Raw genomic sequence first — 25,733 nt, 5'->3', positions numbered from 1 at the left:
TGAAAAGTAAGCCATAAATCTTACTGGTTTTCTTTTGTTCTAATGTATCATTTTTCTCTCAATGTTTTCAATATTTTCTGCTTTGACACTCAGCAATTTTAGTATAATGTGTTAGTTTATGGGTCTTTTCATGTTTATCCTTTTAGAAACTTATTGGGTTTCTTGGATTTGTAAGTTATTGTCTTTCAATAAATTTGGTAACTTTTCAGTCAGTACCTATTTGATTATTTTTTTTCTCCTTTTAATTATGCATCCACTCTTTCAGTACTACCATTATATTTAATATATTGTGTTTAATGATTCACATTTCTTTCAAGGTCTATCCATTTTTCTTCATTATTTTTGTTCTTTGTTTTTAGCTTGTATAATCTCTACTGATATATTTTAAAGTTTGCTAATTTTTCTTCTGCTAGTTCAAATCTATTGTGCTGCTTTAGTGATTTTTTATTACAGTAATTTTACTTTTAACCCAATACCATTCTTTTTTCAAATAATTTCTGTCTTTGTTGTTTACCTTACTTCTTTAATCATGCTCTTCTTTACTTCTTTGAACATATTTATGAAGATGTGTTAGTTTTCTTTGGCTGCTGTAACAGAGTATAATAAAAAGAGTTACTTAAACAATAAACATTTGTGATCTACACTTATAAAGTCTAGAAGTCTAAGATTAAGGTGGAAGCAGGACCATGTTTTCTTTTAAGGTGCCATGATTGGGTCTGTTCCAAGTCTCTCTACTATTTGTGATAGTTTCTTCTTTTGTGATAGCATAACTCGTGTTCACATGGAATTCTTCTTGAATGTCTTGTCTCTCTGTCAAACCTTCCAATTTTTATAAGGATATGAAGCATATTGGATTTGGAATCCACCTTACTTTTGTATGATCTCATGTAAACTAATTTAACCTTTAATGGCTCTCTTTCCAAATAGTCACATTAAGAAGTGCTGAGGATTAGGACTTGCAACCTATGAATTTTGGGGAACAATGTAACTCTTAACAAATGGCTAGTTTGAAATACTTTTTTCTGTTCAATTCAATGTCTGATTGCTCTTACTGGCAGTTTATGTTTCTTGATTTTTTAGGGGAGTGTGTGGATCATATTTTTCTTTGTATGCCTCATAAATTTTTTGGCATCTGGACATTTCAGATAATATATTATAACAATTCTGGATAATGATTCTTTCTCCAGGAGCTTTCATTATTTCCTTGTTTATTGACTGGCTGGATTATTTTAGTGAAGTCTATCTTCACCCCATTCCCAGTGTCAAGCCTCCGATATTATTCCTCAGGTAGGCACATCTTTTGGTACATCTATAGTCATCCTGGGATGCCAGTGGTACTGGCAGGGTTCTCTTCTCTTTCCCTGACAACATACCCAGTGGTTAGACTCCATTAGTTGCTGGCTGATTGTCCTATTGTTTTCAACAGTGCACTGAGGTATAAACTATTTTATAAAATAATCCAATCAAATTGTAGCTCATTTGATCTAACAGTGTCTGAGGTCAGTGTTTGACATTTGTTCTCAAGCTAGCAGGTCTCATTATAGCTATCTTACTCCCTGTTTTCCTCCTATGAGGTTTCTGGACTACAATTCGGGCTAAGTTTTCATTAGATCTACATATTTCCTTCTAGTTGTTTTTCACCAGCTTCTACTTTTGTTGAGGTTACCCTCAGGATTAAACTTCTCACTCTGTTGCAAAAATAATTAGCTCCTTCAGGAAAAGATTGCAAGCTATTTATGTTATGACCAATCTCTTTGCCAGGGCTGTGGAACTGGAGATGGGAAAAGAGGGCAAACGTCTTTATGAATGGCATTCTTACTCTAGTAGCTGAGTGCTCAGTGGTGGTGAGGCAGGAGACTGAGGTCTTTTTGGCTTGCTTCGAAAGGCAATGAGAACCCCAATATTATTAGTGCCCTGTGTCCAATGAAAAACTTCTCTTCCATGAGTGGAATAGGGCAGAAGAAGGGAGCTCCTTCCTTTTTTATTGTACTTGCTTAGGACTTAACCTCAACAATGAGTAGCTGAGGGAAGTGTGGGAAACTGAGCTCATGCTTTGTCTATGAGGAGAGCCCTCTGGCTGGAAACTGGGGGAGAGGGAGTCCTGTGTTCTTGGTTGCAGCAATTTGGAGTAGTCTCTGCTTCAATGAGCTGGGAGAAGAAAGGGAGAGAGGAGTCTTGAATGAAATACAACAGAAACTCTCGTGTTTCTTAATATATTTTAACAGATTTTCTTGAATAAATATTTCTTGATTTGCTGCTTGCACTTAGGACCATTTCCAGAAGCTTTAAATGGTTGTTTTCAAAACGTTTTTACCAGTTTCACTGGGAAGGTGAACAGAGCTGCTCATGCTATTATGCTGGGGCTTATTTCCTTAATATTCAATCTTGATTCCCATTTATTAAAGTGGTTATTTTCTTATATATCTTGAGACTATGCTGAAGTGTCTAGTAGAACTCCTTCATCATCTATTCTTTTATACCTTAACAACAAAATACATCTGATGAACTTGCCTTATAATGAAAAATTATGCATTTCAACTGCAAAAGATAATTTTTGAAACAAAAAAATTTGGACTTATTATTGATTACATTTTTCTTGTGAGTATTAGGAGCTGTCCTCTTTGTTTTTAATTAATTTTAATTGAAGGATAATTAATTTACAATATTGTAATGGTTTTTGCCATACAAATACATGAATTGGCCATAGCTAAACATGTGTCCCCACCATCCTGAATCCCCATCCTGACTCCCTCCATACCCTATCCCTCTACGTTATTACAGAGCACCAGCTTTGTGTGTCCTGTTTCATGCATCAAACTCTCACTGATCATCTGTTTTATATATGGTAATGTATATGTTTCAATGCTATTATCTCAAATTATCCCACTCTATCCCTCGTCCAAGGTAAGAAGCAGCGGCTGTGCTTTGCTGGAGCAGCTGTGAAGAGATACCCCACGTCCAAGGTAAGAGAAACCCAAGTAAGATGGTAGGTGTTGCAAGAGGGCATCAGAGAGCAGACACACTAAAACCATAATCACAGAAAATTAACCAATCTGATCACAGGACCACAGTCTTGTCTAACTCAATGAAACTAAGCCATGCCGTGTGGGGCCACCCAAGATGGTCAGGTCTGGTGGACAGGTCTGACAGAATGTGGTCCACTGGAGAAGGGAATGGCAAACCACTTCAGAATTCTTGCCTTGAGAACCCCATGAACAGTAGGAAAAGGCAAATTGATAGGATACTGAAAGAGGAACTCCCCAGGTCGGTAGGTGCCCAATATGCTACTGGAGATCAGTGGAGAAATAACTCCAGAAAGAATGAAGGGATGGAGCCAAAGCAAAAACAACACCCAGTTGTGGATGGGACTGGTGATAGAAGAAAGGTCCAATGCTGTAAAGAGCAATATTGCATAGGAACCTGGAATGTTAGGTCCCTGAATCAAGGCAAATTGGAAGTGGTCAAACGGGACATGGCAAGAGTGAATGTCGACATTCTAGGAATCAGCGAACTAAGATGGACTGGAATGGGTGAATTTAACTCAGATGACCATTATATCTACTACTGTGGGCAGGAATCCCTTAGAAGAAATGGAGTAGCCATCATAGTCAACAAAAGAGTCCAAAATGCAGTACTTGGATGCAACCTCAAAAATGGCAGAATGATCTCTGATCGTTTCCAAGGCAAACCATTCAATATCACAGTAATCCAAGCCTGTGCCCAAACCAGTAATGCTGAAGAAGCTGAGGTTGAATGGTTCTATGAAGACCTACAAGACCTTTTAGAACTAACACCCAAAAAAGATGTCCTTCTTATTATAGGGGACTGGAATGCAAAAGTAGGAAGTCAAGAAACACCTGGAGTAACAGGCAAATTTGGCCTTGGAGTACGGAATGAAGCAGGGTAAAGGCTAATAGAGTTTTGCCAAGAGAACGCACTGGTCATAACAAACACCCTCTTCCAACAACACAAGAGAAGACTCTACACATGGACCTCACCAGATGGCCAACACCAAAATCAGATTGATTATATTCTTTGCAAACAAAGATGGAGAAGCTCTATACAGTCAGCAAAAACAAGATGGGAGCTGACTGTGGCTCGGATCACGAACTCCTTATTGCCAAATTCAGACTTAAACTGAAGAAGGTAGGGATAACCACTAGACCATTCAGGTATGACCTAAATAAAATCTCTTATGACTATACAGTGGAAGTGAGAAACAGATTTAAGGGACTAGATCTCATAGACAGAAAGCCTGATGAACTATGGGCGGAGGTTCGTGACACTGTGTAGGAGACAGGGATCAAGACCATCCCCATGGAAAAGAAATGCAAAAAGGCAAAATGGTTGTCTGAGGAGGCCTTACAAATAGCTGTGAAACGAAGAGAAGCAAAAAGCAAAGGAGAAAAGGAAAGATATTCCCATTTGAATGCAGAGTTGCAAAGAATATCCAGGAGAGATAAGAAAGCCGTCCTCAGTGATCAATGCAAAGAAATAGAGGAAAACAACAGAATGGAAAGACTAGAGATCCATTCAAGAAAATTAGAGATACCAAGGGAACATTTCATGGAAAAATGGGCTCAATAAAGGGCAGAAACTGTAAGGACTTAACAGAAGTAGAAGATATTAAGAAGAGGTGGCAAGAATACACAGAAGAACTGTACACAAAAGAACTTCAAGACCCAGATAATCACAATGGTGTGATCACCTACCTAGAGCCAGATGTCCTGGAATGTGAAGTCAGTTGGGCCTTAGAAGGCATCACTACAAACAAAGCTATTGGATGTGATGGGATTCCAGTTGAGCTATTTCAAATCCTGAAAGATGATGCTGTGAAAGTGCTGCACTCAATATGCCAGCACATTTGGAAAACTCAGCAGTGGCCACAGGACTAGAAAAGGTCCGTTTTCATTCCAATCCCTAAGAAAGGCAATCCCAAAGAATGCTCAAACTACTGTACAATTTCACTCATCTCACATGCTAGTAAAGTAATGCTCAAAATTATCCAAGCCAGTCTTCAGCAATATGTGAACCGTGAACTTCCAGATGTTTAAGTTGGTTTTAGAAAAGGCAGAGGAACCAGAGATCAAATTGCCAATATCTGCTGGGTCATTGAAAAAGCAAGGGAGTTCCAGAAAAACATCTATTTCTACTCTATTGACTATGTGAAAGCTTTCGACTGTGTGGATCACAATAAACTGTGGAAAATTCTGAAAGATATGGGAATACCAGACCACTTGACCTGCCTCTTGAGAAACCTGTATGCAAGTCAGGAAGCAACAGTTAGAACTGGACATGGGACAACAGACTGGTTCCAAATAGGAAAAGGAGTATGTCAAGGCTGTATATTGTCACCCTGCTTATTTAACTTATATGCAGAGTACATCATGAGAAATGCTGGGCTGGAAGAAGCACAAGCTTCTTTTTCAAGATTGCCTGGAAAAATATCAGTAACTTCAGATATGCAGATGACACCACCCTTATGGCAGAGTGAAAAAGAACTAAAGAGCCTCTTGGTGAAAGTGAAAGAAGAGAGTTAAAAAGTTGGCTTAAAGCTCAACATTCAGAAAACCAAGGTCACGGCATCTGGTCCCATCACTTCATGGCAAATAGATGGAGAAACATTGGAAACAGTGGCTGACTTTATTTTTTGGGGGGCTCCAAAATCACTGCAGATGGTGATTGCAGCCGTGAAATGAAAAGATGCTTACTCTTTGGAAGGAACGTTATGACCAACCTAGATAGCATATTAGAAAGCAGAGACATTACTTTTCCAACAAAGGTCCATCTAGTCAAGGCTACAGTTTTGCCAGTGGTCATGTATGGATGTGAGAGTTGGACTATAAAGAAAGCTGAGCGTTGAAGAATTGATGCTTTTGAACTGTGATGTTGGAGAAGACTCTTGAGAGTCCCTTGGACTGGAAGGAGATCCAAACAGTCCATCCTAAAGGAGATCAGTCCTGGGTGTTCCCTGGAAGGACTAATGCCGAAGCTGAAACTCCAGTACTTTGGCCTCCTCATGCGAAATGTTGACTCATTGGAAAAGACCCTGATGCTTGGAAGGATTGGGGGCAAGAGGAGAAGGTGATGACAGAGGATGAGATGGCTGGATGGCATCATCGACTTGATAGGCATGGGTTTGAGTAAACTCTGGGAGTTGGTGATGGACAGGGAGGCCTGGTGTGCTGTGATTCATGGGGTCTCAAAGAGTTGGAAACGACTGAGTAACTGAACTGAACCTCTCTTTCAGTGAGTCTAAAATTCTGTTCCTTATTTCTGGGCCTCCTTTGCTGCCCTGTACATAGAATCTTTGGTACCATAATTATAGATACCATATATATGCGTTAATATGCAGTATTTGTCTTTCTCTTTCTGACTTAGTTCACTCTGTGTAATAGGCTCCAGGTTCGTCCACCACATTAGAACTGACTCAAATGCTTCCTTCTTATAGCTGACTAATATTCCACTGTGTACATGTTTCATAACTTCCTTATCTATTCATCGACCAGTGTACATCTAGGTTGTTTCCATGTACTAGTTATTGAAAATAGTGCTACATGAACATTGGGATACATGTGTCTCTTTGAATTCTGGCTTCCTTGGGGAATATACCCAGCAGTGGGATTGGTAGGTCTTATGGCAGTTCTATTCCCAGGATTTTAGGGAATCTCCACAATGTTTGCCACTCTGGCTGTACCAGTTTGCATTCCCACCAACAGTGTAAGAGAGTTCCCTTTGCTCCACACCCTCTCCAGCATTTATTTTGTAGCTTTTTTTTATTATGGCCATTTTGACTGGTATGAGATGATACCTTATTTTGGTTTTGATTTGTAATTTTCTAATAAAGTGTGATGTTGAACGTCTTTTCATGTGTTTATTAGCCATCTGTATATACTCTTTGGAGACCTATTGTTTAGGCTTTTTGTCTATTTTTTGATTAGTTTGTTCATTTTTCTGGTTTTGAGCTGTATGGGCTATTTGCATATTTTGGAGATTAATTCTTTGTCAGTTATTTGCTATCATTTTCTCAAATTCTGAGGGTTTTTCACTTTGATTATAGTTTGCTTTGTTGTGCAAAACTTTTAAGTTTAATTAGGTCTCATTTGTTTATTTTTGTTTTTATTTCCATTTTGCTGGGAAGTGGGTCATAGAGGATCTTCCTGTGATTTATATACTCTGCCTATGATTATTTCTAAGAGTTTTATAGTTTTTGGTCTTGCATTAAGGTCTTTCAACCATTTTGAGTTTATTTTTGTGTATGGTGTTAAAAAGTGTTCTTATTTCATTCTTTAACACATAGTTGACCAGTTTTCCCAGCATCACTTGTTGAAGAGACTGTCTTCTCCAGTGAATATTTTTGCCTCCTTTGTCAAAAATAAGGTGTCTGTAGGTGTGCGGATTTACCTCTGGACTTGCTCATAGTTGTCTTTTATGATCTTTTGTATTTCTGTGTTGTCTGTTAATATTTTTCCATCTTCATTTTTAAATTTATTGATTTGAGACTTCTCCCTTTTTACCTTATGAGTCAAGCATGGTTTGTCTATCTTGTTTATCTTCTCAAAGAGCCAGCTTTTAGTTTTAGTGACCTTTGCTATTTTCACCCTCATTCTTTTTTCATTTATTTCTGCTCTTATTTTTATGATTTTTTTCCTCCTGCTCACTTTGGGGATTTTTGTTCTTGTTGTTGTTGTTATTCTTTTCCTAGTTGATTTAGGTGTAAGGTTCTTTATTTGATATTTCTCTTGTTTCTTGAGGTAGGCTTATATCACTATGAACTTTCCTCTTAGCCCTGCTTTTACGGAATCCTATAGATATTGGGTTGTTATGCTTTCATTATCATTTGTTTCTATGCATATTTTGATTCCTTTTTTGATTTCTTCATTTATGTATTGGTTATTCAGAAGTGTGCTGTATAGCATCCATGAGTTTGTGGTTTTTAAATTTTTTTCCTGTTCAGTTCAGTCTCTCAGTCATGTCCAGCTCTTTGCAACCCCATGGACTGCAGCATGTCAGGCTTCCCTGTCAATCACTAACTACAAGAGCTTGCTCAAACCCATGTCCATTCAATCAGTGATGCTATCCAACCATCTCATCCTCTGTCATTCCCTTCTCCTTCTGCCTTCAGTCTTTTCCAGCATCAGGATCTTTTCTAGTGAGTCAGTTCTTCATATCAAGTGGACAAATTATTGGAGCTTCAACTTTAACATCAGTCCTTCCAATGAATATTCAGGACTGATTTCCTTTAGGATGAACTGGATTGATCTCCTTGCAGTCCAAGGGACTCTCAAGAGTCTTCTCCAGGACCACAATTCAAAAGCATCAATTCTTCAGTGCTCAGCTTTCTTTATAGTCCAACTATCACATCCATATATGACTACTGGAAAAACCATAGCTTTTACTAGACAGACCTGTGTTGGCAAAGTAATGTCTCTCCTGTTTAATATGCTGTCTAGGGCTTTTCCTCCAAGGACCAAGCCTCTTTTAATTTCATGGCTGCAGTCACCATCTGTAGTGATTTTGAAACCCAAGAAAAGAAAGTCTCTCACTGTTTCATTTGCTAATCTATTTGTTATGAAGTTATGGGACCAGGCAATGATAAAATTTTTTGAATGTTGAGCTTTAAGCTAGCTTTTTCACTCTTCTCTTTCACTTTCATTAAGCGGTTCTTTAGTTCCTCTTCACTTTCTGCCATAAGAGTGGTGTCATCTGCATATCTGAGGTTATTGGTATTTCTCCCAACAATCTCAATTCTAGCTTGTGCTTCATCCAGCCCAGCATTTACATGAGGTACTCTGCCCAAAATTTAAATAGGCAGGGTGACAATGTGCAGCCTTGACATTGTCCTTTCTCAATTTGGAACCAGTGCAATGTCCATGTACATTTCTAACTGTTCTTTTTTAACCTGCATATAGATTTCTCAGGAGGCAGGTAAGGTGGTCTGGTATTCCCATCTCTTTAAGAGTTTTCCACAATTTGTTGTGATCCACACAGTCAAAGGCTTTGGTGTAGTCAGTAAAGCAGAAGTAGATATATTTCTAGAATTCTCTTGCTTAGTTGATATCTAATCTTGCAATATTTTTTCCTGTAGTTAACATCTAATCTTATAACATTGTGATCATAAAAGATGCTGAAATGATTTCATTTTTTAAAATTTACTAAGGGTTTCTTGATTTGTTGTTCAGGATGTGATCTGTCCTAGAGAATGTTCCATGTCCACTTGAGAGAAAAGGTGAAATCCATTGCTTTTGGGTGAAATGCCCTGTAGATATCAATTAGGTCCAACTGGTCTAAGGTATCATTTAAAGCTCTTTTCTCCTTGTTAATTGTCTGTCTGTATGATCTGTCCATTGGTGTTAGTGGCATATTAATGTCCTCCACTATTATTATGTTACTGTAAATTTCCCCTTTAATAGCTGTTAGCATTTGCCTTACAAATTCATGTGATTCTATGTTGCATGCTTATATATATTTAATTGTTGTGCCTTGAATTGATTCCTTGATCATTATGCAGTGTCCTTCTTTGTCTTTTATAATGGTCTTTATTTTAAAGTTTATTTTATCTGATATAAATATCATTATTCCCATTTTTTTTGGTCTCTATTTGCATGAAATATCTTTATCCAGTCCCTGTCTTTCTGTCTGTATTTGTCCTTAGGTTGAAGGTTTGTCTCTTATAGACAGCGTATATGGATCTTGATTTTGTATACATTTGGTCAGTCTTTGTCTTTTGGTTGGAGCATTTAACTCACTTACATTGAAGGTGATTATTGATAAGGATGATCCTGTTACCATTTACTTTATTGTTTGGGGTTGTTTTTATAAACCTTTCCTGTGTTTCCTTTCTAGAGAAGTTCCTTTAGCATTTATTGAAGAGCTGGTTTGGTGGTGCTGAATTTTATTAGTTTTTGCTTGTCTGTAAAGCTTTTCAATCTGAATGAGATTCTTGGTGAGTCACCTAATCTTGGTTGTAGACTTTTCCCTTTAATCAATTTAAGTGTACCCTGCCATTCCCTTCTAGCCTGCAGAATTTCTGTTGAACGATCAGCTGTAATCCTTATGGGGATCCTCTTGTATATTATTTGTTGCTTTCCCCTTGCTGTTTTTGATGTTTGCTTTTTGTGCTTAATTTTTGTTAGTTTGATTAACGTATCATGGTGTGTTTCTCCTTGTGTTTATCTTCTATGGACACTCTTGATTTCTTGGAACTGTGTGGCTATTTCCTTCCCCATTTTAGGGAGTTTTCTCTACTATCTCCTCAAATATTTTCTCAGGCCTTTGCTTTTGTCTGCTGATATGTCTATGATTTGAATGTTGGGGTGGTTAACATTGTCCCAGATGTCTCTGAGACTGTCCTCATCTCCTTTTATTCTCTTTTCTTTATTCTGCTCTGCTTCATTTATTTCCACCATTCTATCTACCAGCTCATTTATCCATTCTTCTACCTCAGTTCCTCATTGTTAGTTACCTCCAGAGTGTTTTTAATCTCAGTTATTGCATTGTTCATTGCTGATTGACTGTGGGTGGAGTTGGACTGTTGGCTTGTGAAGGTTTCCTGGTTGCAAGAACTTGTTTTGTGTTCTGGTGGATGGAGCTCGATCTCAACTCTCTGGATGGTAGTGAAGTGTTCAGTAGTGAGTTTTGGGGTGTCCGTGGGTCTGTTATGGTTTTGAGCAGACTCTCTGTTAATGGCAGGATTGTGTTTCAGTTTTACTGAGGTATTAACATAGGGTATCTTGCACTGGAGCTTTCTGGCTCTTGGGTGGTGCTTGATCTCAGTGTAGGTATGGAGGCTTTTGGGTGGGCTCTCGTATATTAATGTTCCCTGGGATCAGGAGTTCTATGGTGGTCCAACATTCAGAAGTTGAGCCTCCTGCCTCTGGGTTTCGGTCCTGATTTCTTATAGTATTGGTAAGGCTTCTCTGTCCAAACAGCACAGAGGACAGAACCCCTAGATTACTGGTGAAACAACTCTCCAGAACCAGGAACACCCAAAGAGATCCACAGACTTATATAGAGAAAAGAAGAGGGAGAAAGGAAAAAGAGATGACCAGGAGAAAGAAAAGAGGAGAGTCAAAAGGGAAAAGAACAATCAAGCTAATACTAAAATCCCTAAGGGAAAATGGATACTCAAAATTAGACTCTTAAAGATACAAAATAAATAACACAAGATCAAAAAACAAAAACTAAAAAACTGGAATAAAAATTAGACTCTCAAAATTGCAATATAAAAAATAAAATTTAAGACAAAATTTAAAATATGGAATTAATTTTAAAGATACATTTTTTTTAAAGAAAGGCAAAAGTAGGCAATAAAAAATAAAAGTTAAAGGAGTAATAAAGAACCACATTAGAGCAATATGATGGAAAAAAGGAAAAGCAGAGGGGAAAAAGAAAAAAAAAGAGAAAGAAAAAATGGTAATAAAAATTAAAACAAATTAATAATAATAATTTTTGTATAAACTAAAAATAATTTTTATAGTAGGTATGGGGCTATATACAGTGGTAGTGAGATGAATGCTCTTGTAATTCCTCTGTTTTCCTGATCCAGTTGAGTTTACTACTCAGAAGGTCCTCCAATATATCTAGCAATGTCTCTGGAGCTGTTGTGGGCAGCGTAGAATCAGTTCAGTGTCAGAGATCCCCTTGTTCAAGTTTGTACTTGTTCTCAATGTCTACAGTTTCCCCTCAAATGCACAGTCTCAGTTTAACTGCAGGATTTTACCCTATTGAACCTGCCACTTCTGGGGTGGCTGCTCCTTCTTTTCTTTGCTTAGGTTCACCTCCTCCGCTTGCAAGTCTCTCTTCAATGTCTGATTTCCACCCTGACAGGAGGGGAATGAAAGTAGCCACTTATTTGTTCTCATTTTCTCAGTTGTAGTGTTGAGAGGGAGGGACACTGAATACAAATTTTGTTGGTGTGTGTGGGGAGCTTGCACAGTGGATGGACCACAAGAGGGTTGCCATAGCCCAAGGTGGTTTGCACATCTCAGGTCCTAGCCACTTGGGTTCCTGGGTGTGGCATGAGATCACAGTTCCAGGTGGGCTGTGTGTCTCCTCAGGGGAGCTGGTCTCAATCTGGTCCCGGCAGATCTGAGGCATCCAGGATCCCAGGAAGATGTAGGTAGTGACTTGCAGCCCACTCACCACTTAGCAGGAGGGTGCAGTCTCTGGGGCCAAGATTTCAACAGCCCCTTAGTTTCCACCTCTGGCTGTTGCATACCTGCCTCTCTGCTTCCAGGGAGGGCCATAAACGGCAGCCAGTTTGTCCTCCTGTGATGTTTGCTAGGGCGAGATCCTTTGTTCTGTGAGTGAGTCAGGTGTCAGAGTGTGGCATTAGACCCTTCCCACATGAATGGTTCTTTGTTTCTCTCTGTTTCTCTGGTGATCCAATGGTTTGGACTTGCTCTGTCTGTGCTATGTCAAATTAGTCCCCTCAGAGTGTCCTCATGGGATTCAACCCTGGTCCTTTCCCTAAGGACTGATGACACAGCCTGTGCCTCTGCACCTAACTCTGACTGGCTGTAGGCAGGGGTGAGTATGTAAGCAGCTTCTTGGCTGATAATTGCTGTTCAGCACCATTTCTGTGGGGCATTTTTTCAGTTATGCTCCCCTCTTATGTTCCTAAGTTCCCCACTGACCTAACCTATGAGAGGATTTCCTATTGTGTGGAAACTTCTCCTTCACGACCCCCTCCTCAGGATGGATTTCTGTCCCGAAATCCTTTGTCTCCCTTTTCATCTTTATACTTTGTCCTACCTCATTTCAAAGAGACTGGTTTGCCTTTTCAAGTATCTGGGGTCCTCTATCAGTGTTCAGAAATTGTTTTGTGGATGTTGCTCCACAAGCAGATGATTTTTTGATGTATTTGTGGGGGAGAAAGTGGTCTCCCCGTCCTATTCCTTTGCCATCTTGGGAGGGTCCCCACCCAATCCTCCTTTTGAATAACAAAAATATCAATAGAATTGTAGAAAGCTTCAAAGCAGGCTTTGCCCTTAAGGATTATCTAGTTAAGATCAGTAGAAGATTAGAATCCAGATTCTTAGATGCTTAGCTTTGTGCTCTTTGTGGGTAAACATAATGTATGTCAAACGACAGTGGAGAAATTGTGCACACTTCAGAATTTATTAAACATTTGTATCTATGTTATGTGATCTTCACAACAACCCAGGAATGGGATCTAGGCAGTATACTATTATTTTCATTTCACAGGTGAGGAAACTGTAATTTAAATCTCCAATCAGTTCAGTTCAGTCACTCAGTCATGTCTGACTCTTTGCAACCCCATGGACTGCAGCATGCCAGTTCTCCCTGTCCACACCACCAACTCCTAGAGTTTACTCAAACTCATGTCCATTGAGTCACTGATGCCATCCAACAATCTCATCCTCTGTCATCCCCTTCTCCTCCTGCCTTCACTCTTTCCCAGCATCAGGGTCTTTTCAAATGAGTCAGTTCTTCACATCAGGTGGCCAAAGTATTAGAGTTTCAGCTCCAGCATCAGTCCTTCCAATGAATATTTAGGACTGATTTTCTTTAAGATGGACTGGTTTGATCTTGCAGTCCAAGGGACTCTCAAGAGTCTTTTTCAACACCACAGTTCAAAATCATCAATTCTTCAGCGCTCAGCTTTCCTTGTTGTCCAACTCTCACATCCATACATGGCTACTGGAAAAACCATATCTTTGACTAGATGGACTTCTGTTGGCAAAATAATGTCTCTGCTTTTTAATATGCTGTCTAGGTTGGTCATAACTTTCCTTCCAATACAGAGGTAAAGTAAGTTACATGGTTATATGACTCAAATATCCTGTTGTTTCCATCATACCAGGCTTCAAATGAGGTGTCCAAATTGGAACAAAAGCCCTCAACCTTGAGACTAAGAGTCTCACATTTCTATTACTAGTATTGACACTAAATCAGAGCCATGAACTAAACTTGGAAATTTGACACTTGGGACAAGATTTTTTGACCATGTTCTCGCCAAGACCCTGCCACTTATGACCTGATGCTTACCTCTTCTTTCTTCCATCCCTCCTCCAATTGATATTCCATATTTTTCTATGTCTCTTTTGTTACATAAAAGTAGAGTCATTGAGGTAGTTCCATACTTGGGAGATTTGTATCAAGTCATAAAGCATACACTTGGTTTCTTGGTGATTCCCTACTGGAGCCACCTCACTGGTGCCCAAGCCCTTTGTCTGCTTAGAGAACCAAAATATTAGAATATGCCATCTTGGAACTCAACATGTTTTCTTGGAAACAGATTAAACAACTACGTAAATATACTGCAAAGGAAGAAAGTAGTTTGACTTTAATATGTTCAGTATGTTTCTTACTGTTATCACATCTTGCTATAGAGGCAAATCCTAATGCACAGTTTCTTGAAATGCTTTAAAAAACAACTGAAAATGCTGGATAAAAAATAACTTAGCTTTTCACATATACATGAATCTTTTTCTTTCCTTAACTCAATATTTGCTTTATTTTGATTCATATAAACCCTGATTCAAATTTTGAATCTGACACTTGCTACCTGTGTGACCTGTAGCTTTAGGCTCCTCCTCTGCAAATGGGAATAATAAAACTTACATGAGTGTTCTTATGAGAAGAAAATGAGATTTCTATGAAGGAATTAACACTTTGACTAGAACACTATAGACATTCAGTAGATGTTCTTTTTCTTCCTTTTTAAATAATCATAATGATGTTCATCGCAGCACTGTTTATAATAGCTAGGACATGGAAGCAACCTAGATGCCCATCAGCAGACGAATGGATGAGGAAGCTGTGGTACATATACACCATGGAATATTACTCAGCCATTAAAAAGAATTCATTTGAATCAGTTCTAATGAGATGGATGAAACTGGAGCCCATTATACAGAGCGAAGTAAGCCAGAAAGATAAAGACCATTACAATATACTAACACATATATATGGAATTTAGAAAGATGGCAATGATAACCCTTTATGCAAAACAAGAAAAGAGACTCAGATGTATAGAACAGACTTGTGGACTCTGGGAGAAGGCGAGGGTGGGATGTTTCAAGAGAACAGCATCGAAACATGTATATTATCTAGGGTGAAACAGATCACCAGCCCAGGTTGGGTGCATGAGACAAGTGCTCGGGCCTGGTGCACTGGGAAGACCCAGAGGGATCGGGTGGAGAGAGAGGTGGGAGGGGGGACCGGGATGGGGAATACATGTAAATCCATGGCTAATTCATTTCAATGTATGACAAAAACCACTGCAATGATGTAATTAGCCTCCAACTAATAAAAATAAATGGAAAAAAAATAAATAATCATAATGAAGCAATTAGGAAGCCTGAAGCTCTCAAAGAACAATTCTATCTACTTTATAGTATTAATTTTATGTAGGAAACATTCAGAAAAGACAGAGCAGTGAGAAGATTTCAGTGATCAGGGAAGTCTTCCTGAGGACAGTGAAATTTGAAAATCTCTTTAATGGATAGTCCAGTGTATCTCAAAATCTTCCATTAGAGCACTGAGATTCTGAACAACGGGCCAGGGTGCTCCACTATTTAGCCAAAATAATAGTAATAATTTCTCAATTTTCAAAACAGTTTATGTTCTCTCAATTTGAAATTTCCCTTCTGCATATTTCATTACTTCTTTGACACTTGCTACAGCTTTTCTAAATTAAATACAGAATAGGATAGTAATGAGTTTAGCAGAATCACATAGTGAGCTATTTTATGTTTAATAAAGCTATTTTGTGATATTCTATAGAGATAATTATGATTGAAAGGTGCTCTGCTGTCTGAAGACATTAGATATTCACTCTGATGGGTGAAAAAGATGAAGCAATGGGGAATAATGTAAAGATAGCAAAAAGAAAAAAAGTGTTCCATGGTACAATAAGCAGACCCACCTGAGTGGACAGTATGTGTTCTGGATTAATAGAAAATAATAGTTAGGCAACAATAAGAGATAGTAATATCCTGAGTATAGTAATTTACAATTTGCAGTTTGCACATATCTGAACTTACCGTCATTAAAATTTTGTGAAATAAAGAGGGCAGGTAATAATGTTACCATCAGTAATGATGGTCTCTAATAATTGAGCTCTTGCTGTTTACCAGACATAATTGTTAGATGCTTTGCATATATCATCCCTAATGCTCACAATAACCCTGTGATATAGGTGCTATTATCTAATTTCACAGTTGAGTAAACTAAGGCTCAAAGTGTAAATAATTTGCCAAGATCATATACTTAGAAAATAACATATGCTTAAATTGGAATCTTAGGTCTGATTCTAGCTCCACTAGACTATCATAATAGTATGAAAATAAGAGAGGAAAAAAGTAAAAAGTGAGAGTGTAGCAACAAGTGGAAGATATTATAGTTTATGTACAACCACCCTAAAGTTGGATTTTCCAGAAAATAAACTAAAATAATTTTGAAGTCCATTTTATAAAAATAACTTCAGCTCTGTCAATCATGAATATAAAAAAACTCTTTTTTTGGGGGGAGCAATTGCCATACTAAAGTATTTTGGGGGCACCAGCTTCACTTCAGAACTCAAGATTTGGAGTCATCTATATTGTAGCTCAGTTGGTAAAGTATCTGCCTGCAGTGCAGGAGACCCGGGTTCGATCCCTGGGTTGGGAAGATCCGTTGGAGAAGGAAATGGTGATCAACTCCAGTAACCTTGTCTGGAAAATCTCATGGACAGAGGAGCCTGGTGGGCTACAGTCCATGGGGTCACAAAGAGATGGGCACGACTGAGCGAATAACACTTACAACACTAACATATATAACTCCAAGGTAGCTCAACTGGTAAAGAGTCTGCCTGCAAGGCAGGAGACCCCGGTTTGATTTTGGGTTGGGAATATCCCCTGGAGAAGGGATAGGCTACTCACTCCAGATTTCTTGGGCTTCCTGGGTGGCTCAGATGGTAAAGAATCCTCCTGCAATGCGGGAGACCTGGGTTTGGTCTCTGGGTTGGGAAGATCCCCTGGAGGAGGGCATGGAAACCCACTCCAGTACTCTTCCCTGGAGAGTTTCCCATGGACAGAGGAGCCTGGTGGACTACAGTTCATGGAGTCACAGAGGCGGACACACTGAGCAACTAAGCTTAGCATAGCATCCAACTCCAAATGAGAGAAGCAAAAATCTAGATTAACATCCTTTACCATTTATTTACTTTTCCTCCTTGTGGAAATGCCTGCAACTAACACAAGCTCCCTTTGTGGGAACATTTAAAGTAATCCACAAAGTGAAGCATAAGGAGTTTCCATAACTGGCTCTTTACCAAGGCACTTTCTTTACACAAGGAGAGGTTCAAAGATTGCCAAAACCAGGGATCAGCACAAGAGCCTGCCTCAGAGGCTCACTCTCTCTTGAAAGGATGAAACATTCAAGATGCTCATTCAAAAGGAATGATTGGTTTCACTTGTGGGAAAAGTCTTGGGTTGCCAATCAATACTCTTCAGTGAGGAGACAAATGCTGACACTAGAGCTGAGACTAGAGAAAGGGCAGCATCTGTTTTAGCCCCAAAGAGGATGATGTGATCTGTCATCGAATTTTGACCTTCATGGAAGGGAAGCTTTGCCACCCCTTTCCTCCTGAAGGTGTACTTAAAACACAGAAGGATAGAGTAAAATCTCTTTGAGAAGCGGCAAAGATGACACTGAGTCTAGAAATGAAAACTCGTAGAATTTTATTTATAGGAGAGTCCCTCCATTCCGTACTTAAAGCCAACTAACTCATATTGTATAATTAAAACAAATCATTTACTAAATTTATAAATAAACATACTTGAAAACTGTTTTAAAGAAAATTGTATCTTTTGCCTTTTTATACTGTTCAAGGGGTTCTCGTGGAAAGAATATTGGAGTGGTTTGCCTTTTCTTCTCCAGTGGACCACGTTTTTGTCAGAACTCTCCACTATGCCCCATCTGTCTTGGGTGGCCCCAGGATGGCATGGCTTATAGCTCCATTGAGTTATGCAAGCCCCTGTAGCATATGTAGTCAAAGCTATTGTTTTTCTGGGAGTCATGTATGGATGTGAGAGTTGAACCGACCATGAAGAAAACTGAGCTCCCAAGAATTGATGCTTTTGAATGTGGTGTTGGAGAAGACTCTTGAGAGTCCCTTGGACTGGAGGAAGATCAAATCAAATCAGTCAATCCTAAAGGAAATCAACCCTGAATATTCATTGGAAGGACTGTTGCCAAAGCTGAAGTTCCAAAACTTTGGCCACAAATGCAAATAGCCAACTCATTAGAAAAAACCCTGATGCTGGGAAAAACAGAAGGCAAAAGGAGAAGGGGACAGCAGAGGATGAAATGGTTAGATAGCATCAACAACTCAATGGACATGAATTTAAGCTAATTCTAGGAGACAGTGAAGGACAGAGATGCCTGGCATGTTACAGTCCATGGGGTCGCGAAGAGTCAGACATGACTTAGCAACTGAACGACAACAAAATATCTTTTGCAAAAACAAAGAAGACATAGTATTTTTATTTATAGAAAAATTCTAGATTAAAGTATTCAAAAACAAAGTAAAATAAGGGCACTTATAAAGCACATAGTAGATAAGGTTCTAGGGCCTTACTACTCAAACGTGGCCTATCAGTCAACAGTATAGGTTTCACCTGGGAGCTCATTAAAATTCTGAACCCTAGACCTATTAAATCAGAATATGCATTTTAAGAAAATCCCGAAGGTTGAGAAGTACTGGTATAGGATAGGGAAATATTTGTCTAAGTGTGTCTTTTGATTATTTTCATCAGAATAATCTGTTATTGGTTAAAATATTAAGGCTCTTGGGCTATACCCCAGACCTCCTAAAGCATATGTCTCAGAGTGGGACCTGGAGTGTGCATTATTAACAATTGTAGTAGGGCAGTAAATCTTAATTACTTGGAAGGCCTGTTAAAAAGCAGGTTGCTTTTTCTGTTTTGCATGTAGGGTTATCGTTATCAAGGGTGAAACAGATCACCAGCCCAGGTTGTATGCATGAGACAAGTGCTCAGGGCTGGTGCACTGGGAAGACCCAGAGGGATCGGGTGGAGAGGGAGGTGGGAGGGGGGATCGGGATGGGGAATACATGTAAATCCATGGCTGATTCATGTCAATGTATGGCAAAAACCACTACAATATTGTAAAGTAATTAGCCTCCAACTAATAAAAATAAATGGAAAAAACAAAAAACAGATTGCTGGAATCTATCCCAGAGTTCTTTGATTCACTAAGTCTAGAGTGGGTCCAGAGAGTTTGTATTTCTAACTTGTTTCTCAGTGATGCTGATGCTACTGGTCCAAGGACCACAATGGGAGAACCACTGCTTGAACATAATTTTAACAAGTTTAGTTATCTGGCCTTCCCATCTAGATTAGCAGGAACAATTACAAGGGGAGTAGTCAGAGCTATTATACCCATAGCGACAAAAAGCAGCATCTGACAGGTTGAGAATGAGGGGAAAATAGTAATTCTAAAAAAGAGATATAAGAAATAAATAAACATATTTTTCTAAGTGTTAATGCCAAAAACTTTATGTGTCTCACTCTCATCCCTCTTCCATGACTATCAGTATCCTATTTCTGGAGGTTATTGCATCTTATATAATAGCAATATAAGGTGTTCATTAATAATGACCCTTAGTTACTGAGAAGATGCTTAATTCTGTTTGGTTTATCATGTAAGCAGGTATAGAATTATATAATATGTTTTAGAAATATTTCCATCTAGGATCAACTTTTAAACACTAATGCTTAAATTGTCTAATAAGTTTACTTCTGAAAACCACTCTAAAATGATGCAGGATAAATGAGGATTATATAACACTGGAGTTCAGGCAATCCCAAGGCAATAATGACAATATCTAACATTTAAAAAGCAAATTAATTTTCTTCATGTAATACTCACAATGTTGAGGCACATTATCATCATTTCTTAGAGGATGACTATCTAAACTAAGATTCAGTTATGTGAATCAAATTGTCAAGATCATACAGATAGTTAACTGGTTAAGTTCAGTCTCTCTGTCAAGTCCAACTCTTTGCGACCCCATGGAGTGCCACATGACAGGTTTCTCTGTCCATCACCAACTCCAGTTAACTGGTTATGAGACTACATTTCAACTATGTCTATCTGGTTATTTCTCTATGATATTCTGTTTTATAGGGGAAAAAGGCTCAGACTGAGAAACTGGATATGTAAACAGTTCTCTTGGGTTTCTACAGGCCATATTTCTCATAGAGCTTCCTGTAAGAGAGGTATTCAACCTTTATTAGCATCCACAGTTTCTTTCATTTACACAAACCACAAGAGCTCCCTTAATGCTTTTTTGTGCCATAACTTAAAACATTGTTTCTTTCTCCTTTACCACTTTGGATTTCACTGTTACCTGGAGCCACTTCTACCTCTTCCTACACTTAATATTTCTTGCCCCAGGTTCCACTTCTTCTGTGAAATCACAGAGGGTCTACTGGGAGGTAAGAGAGACAATCAGGGACAGAGAGAAAGAAAGCCTTTATGGCCTGTGTAGCTGCTTCTCCTCTCCCATTCCCCTCTTTATCCAGTGCTTGGGCTGATCTTCAAACTTCTCACAGCCTTTTCATACCCTAGTGATAAGTGTCTCAAATGCTGAGGCTGGTCCTCTGGAATGCAAATATTCATTTATTTTTCCAAGAATTCAGGCCCCGCTATTCACACATATGTACACATTCAGTTGTCCTGAGAAGGTTAAGTGAATGGAATGCTTTAGAGTAGCATTAAGGGAGTTCTTTTGCTTTAAAGTAGCAGCTCTTTTGTTTTCTGTTTCTTGTAGTTGTTGGAAGTTGGTATTTTTTAAAACCTCCAAAAGAAAAGTGTGCTTGCTTCATTCAGGGTGGGCAACTGAGAAGAAGGATTATTTTCTTCCATAGTGAGTATCAAAAGAAAGAAACTGGGAAAAATAAGAACAGAGGTTTTATGTGCACCAGACATAGACAATATTCTTACCACTGCTACTTACAGATGACTTATGGCTTAGAACACATAGAATTTCTTCTATTTAATTTATAAGATGGAGTAATAACCTCTATCAATCTCACCTCACAGAATGGTTTTGACAGTCTGATGGGATAATAAATATGAAAGTACTCTGGAAAATATAAAACACTGTATGGATATAAATGTTCCTTGCTAAACAATTCTGCATTACTGGCATTTCACATGTTTGTATGTAATTGCTATTATTACTAATAGTTGGGTTTTATAGTACTATTCATTTATTCAAAATGCTTTTATTGAACACTTGCTTTATTATAGGTATTATACTAGGAACTGGAAGTACAGAAATAGACCAGATACAAATATTATCCTGGGGATGTGGATCTAGGGAGGTATATTTATGGTTTATTAGATTTTGGTGGTGGGAGGGTAGTGACTATTCTGGGAATTCAACCACCACTTTTTGCCAATAATTTAGAAATTACCTTTATTATTATGTGTATGTGTGGAGTCATATCAGAAAAAAAATTGCTGAAGTAGGCAGCTCCAAACTCCTATATCCCTATAGGAACAGTGAAAAATAAGTAGTAACAGGCCCAACTTTGTCAGAACTCTGGAAAATAGTCAAATGTTTTCAGCAACCAAGAAAATGTGGAATAAAGAAAAGAATCAAGTTAAAAATTGCAGAAAAGATTTATAATGCTTTTATTCACCTTTCTCCACCCACTCCCAGATCAGCTGTGGTCTTGAAGATGACAGCCTATACTCCAAGTGTGGGGCCCTGGTCCCTGACTGCAGAAAGAGCAGACAAAATCTCATTTGCAAATTATTGTGTTAGACTGATCTAACTTGCCTGAAGTTTACCCAAAAGAGTGATGCAAAGCATTCATATCTGTTTCACCGAATTTGAAACTCAGAGAGGAAAAGTGGCAGGCATAATTTGAAAAAGTTATAAGAATGGATGAAAAATATGCAGTCATCAAAGTCAAAATATTAGAGGCCAGCCCATTTGGCATCCACTTCCACTACCATACAAGTGCAGGTGGAAGACCATCTCTCTCAGAAATGGGCACACCTTCCCAAAGCCTGGCCAGACCTGTGTCGTGCACTACTTGGGGATACTTGAAGTTGGGAAGCAATTCAATTCCTCTTGGGACAGAAACAAGACCTTCAGGTTTGTGCTGTGCAACGAAGAGGTGATCCCAGGCTGGGAAGAAGAGATTTTCCAGATGAACGTGGGTCAGACAGCCAAGCTGACTATATTCCCAAACTATGCCTATGGTGCCACTGTGCACCTAGGCATCATGCCACCAGATGCCACTCTTGTCTAAAACTGGAATGACAGGAATGATCTCCTTCCTGAGCTCACCATTCTTAGATGTGCAATGGAAGGATCTGGCACCTCTAGATGTGCACAAGTCTGTATGGAGCTTTCTGATGTTCCACTACACTCTTTGTATAAACACCTTCCCTGACTGAATGTGTCCTGTCACCAGCTTTGCTCTTTCCCTTTCTCCTTGTATGCATGCTGACCCAAACTATATGCCATAAGCCTCAAGTTACTAACTTTAGTTTGTTTTTGCTTTGGGATGAAGATAGAGTTTCAGTCCTTTGCATCTAGGTTTCCAGTTAAGTGTTAGTTAAGTATTAACAGCACAAGTAATGAGTTAAAATTAGAATAGTAATTGTTGAGGGTGTGTGAAAGAATACATTATTTTATTTTGGATTAAAGTTTTGTTTATTAAAAATTCTTGCTGCCATGCCACAAAGCCATAGTAGATTTGAGGTGCTTTTGAGGGCTGAGTTATTTTCTAACTTGAGTGATGTCCTCAGGTTGAATTAAAAGCTGTACTCAAAACTAAAGTGAGAAGAGGGAGAATATTTGTCTAGACTGTCCCACCCCATACTCCCCTTAAACCCTCTGCCTTTTGAAAGCAGATCACTTTCACTGAGATGTTGGACACCACAGGTTTTATTCACTTATAAGTGTCAATGGAGGTGCTCTCAGAGAATGGAGGCTAGTGGATATAATCCTAATGCTCTCCCTCTGCCTCACTTACTGGTATCTTCCAGAAAGGAAATTATACCCTAGTCCAGTGCCCTAATTTTCTAGGTTACTGCCAGGAGACACCTCTACATCACTTGGCTCTGTTGCCTATGGGGCTTACAATTGAGGTTCTCACAGGATTGTAACCAAATGTGAAAGTATTCTTAAAAAGCAAGCTCAGTCTTATTGTGAAAGAGGCCTATTAGTTTGCCATCATAGCTGCAGCCCAAGGGCCAGTTTTCTAATTAAGCACACATGTAAAGGCTGAATGTAAACCTTTCCTGAGACTTTGAAAGGAGGAACTGTCTTCATGCCATCTCTCTTCCTTACTCCTGATGGTGGCCATGGGATCTTGGTTTCCTAGGTCCCACTGGACTGTAACGATCAAAGAGACAATAATGAGCAGGCTACCACACCCAGGCAACTGCACATACAGCCTCAAGAGAAGCCACCACAATGAGAAACTCAAGCACTGCAACTAGAGAGTAGCTGCTACTTTCCACAACTGGAGAAAGCCCATGCACATCACTGAAGATCCAACACTAAAAAAAAAGCTCCTCAAAGCCTCCCAAAAGATGTATAAAGGAGAGAACACTTCCAAACTCATCTTTTTTGAGGCCAGGATCACCCTGAAACAAAACCAGATAAAAACATCACAGAAAAAAAGTTGCAGGCCAATATCCCTGATAAACAGAATAAATTCCTCAACAAAATACTACCAAACTGATATCATCAATACATTAAAAGTATAATACACCACGATCAAGTGGGATTTAGCTCAGGAATGCTAGGAGAGTTCAACCTTTGTGAACCATCAAATCAAGCAATGTGATATACCACATTAACAAATTGAAGAAGAAAAAGCATATGACCATCTCAACAGATGCAGAAAAACTTTCTACAAAATTTGGCATCCATTTATAATTAAAAAAAATTAAACAAAGTGGGTGTTGAGGGGTGGACTTCAGCATAATAAAGGCCATATATGTCATACTACTCAACAGTGAAAAACTGAAAGCTTTTCCTCTTAGAAATATGACACAGATGCTTCTCTTGCCTCTTTTATTCAGTGTAGTATTCGAAGTACTAGTCAGGGCACTTAGGAAAGAAAAGATATAAAAGATATACAAATTGAAAATTAAAAAGAAAAAATTATCAGTATTTATAGATGACATTATAATATTTATATACAGAAAACACTAAAGCCAGCACATAATCCTGCCATAATTTGTACAAGAATTCACTGAAGTTGTGAGATACAAAGTCAATATTCAAAACCCTGTTATGTTAACAAAAAGGTGTGTGGTTACATCTCTGGGCTTTCTATCTTGCTCCATTGGTCTATATTTCTGTTTTTGTGCCAGTAGCATACTGTCTTGATGACTGTAGTTTTGTAGTATAACATGAAGTCAAGAAGGTTGATTCCTCCAATTCCATTTCTTTTCAACACTGCTTTGGCTATTTGGGATCTTTTGTGTTTACATACACATTGTGAAATTTGTTCTAGTTTTGTGAAAAATACTATTTTAGTATAATAGGAATCACATTGAATCTATAGATTGCTTTGGGTAATATAGTAATGTTCACTGTATTGGTTATTCCAATCCAAGAAGACAGTATATCTTTCCACCTGTTTATGTCATCTTTAATTTCTTTCATCAGTGTCTTATACTTTCCTGTATACAGGATTTTTGTCTCTCATATTAGTTGCTCAGTTAAGGCTGACTCTTTGTGACCTCATGGACTGTAGCCCACTGGGCTCCTCTGTCCATGAATTTTACAGACAAGAATACTGGGGTGGGTTGCCATTCCCTTCTTCAGGGGATCTTCCTGACCCAGGATCAAACCCAGGTCTCTCACATTGCAGGCAGATTCTTTACCACCTGAGCCAACAGGGAAGCCACTTTATGTAAATTTATTCCTAAATATTTTAATCTTTTATTTGCAATGGTGAATGGAATTGCTTCCTTAATTCACTTTCTGATTTTTCATTGTTAGTGTATAAGAATGCAAAAGGATTTTTGTGTATTAATTTTACATTCTTCAACTTTACTGTATTCATTAAGTAGCTCTAGTAATTTTCTGATGGCCTCTTTAGGGTTGTTTATCTAAAGAAACATGCCATCTACAAAAAGTGAGAGGTTCACTTCTTCTTTTCCAATTTGAATTCTTTTTATTTCTTTATCTTCTCATTGCTGTGAGTAGGACTTCTAAACCTATGGAACAAGGTAGAAGGCTCAGAACACTTTTTTTTTTTGCTGTCTTTACATTATTCCCCATTGTGTGCAAACTGCAAATTGTAAATTACTATACTCAGGGTACTATTATCTCTTATTGTTGCCTAACTATTATTTTCTATTAATCCAGAACACATACTGTCCTCTCAGGTGGGCCTGCTTATTGTACCATGAAACATTTTTTTTTTTTGCTATCTTTACATTATTCCCCATTGCTTCATCTTTTTCACCCATCAGAGTGAATCTCAAATGTCTTCAGACAGCAGAGCACCTTTCAATCATAATTATCTCTATAGAATATCACAAAATAGCTTTATTAAACATAAAATAGCTAACTATGTGATTCTGCTAAACTCATTACTATCCTATTCTGTATTTAATTTAGAAAAGCTGTAGCAAGTGTCAAAGAAGTAATGAAATGTGCAGAAGGGAAATTTCAAATTGAGAGAATATAAACTGTTTTGAAAATTGAGAAATTA

The 25,733-nt window shown here is 38.4% G+C and overlaps 1 protein-coding gene across 3 annotated transcripts in view; it reads right to left on the bottom strand.

The window, feature by feature from the left end:
• ZC3H12B (zinc finger CCCH-type containing 12B) overlaps positions 1 to 25,733 on the bottom strand; it is a 668,157-nt gene that overhangs the window by 127,438 nt on the left and 514,986 nt on the right. Inside the window, exon 1 of one of the 3 annotated variants that reach the window (XM_070462070.1) lies at positions 515 to 581. The exons of the other annotated variants lie outside the window; for them this stretch is intronic. The gene's annotated coding sequence lies outside the window, so the exon portion shown is untranslated. Of the gene's footprint in view, positions 1 to 514; positions 582 to 25,733 lie in introns of those variants that run through there. 3 annotated transcript variants of the gene reach the window in all.

Source organism: Odocoileus virginianus, chromosome X, assembly GCF_023699985.2.
Source record: "Odocoileus virginianus isolate 20LAN1187 ecotype Illinois chromosome X, Ovbor_1.2, whole genome shotgun sequence".
NCBI classification, from domain to species: Eukaryota; Metazoa; Chordata; class Mammalia; order Artiodactyla; family Cervidae; genus Odocoileus; species Odocoileus virginianus.
The sequence above is the reverse complement of the archived record's forward strand: the minus strand, read 5'-3'. Positions and strand labels throughout refer to the sequence as shown.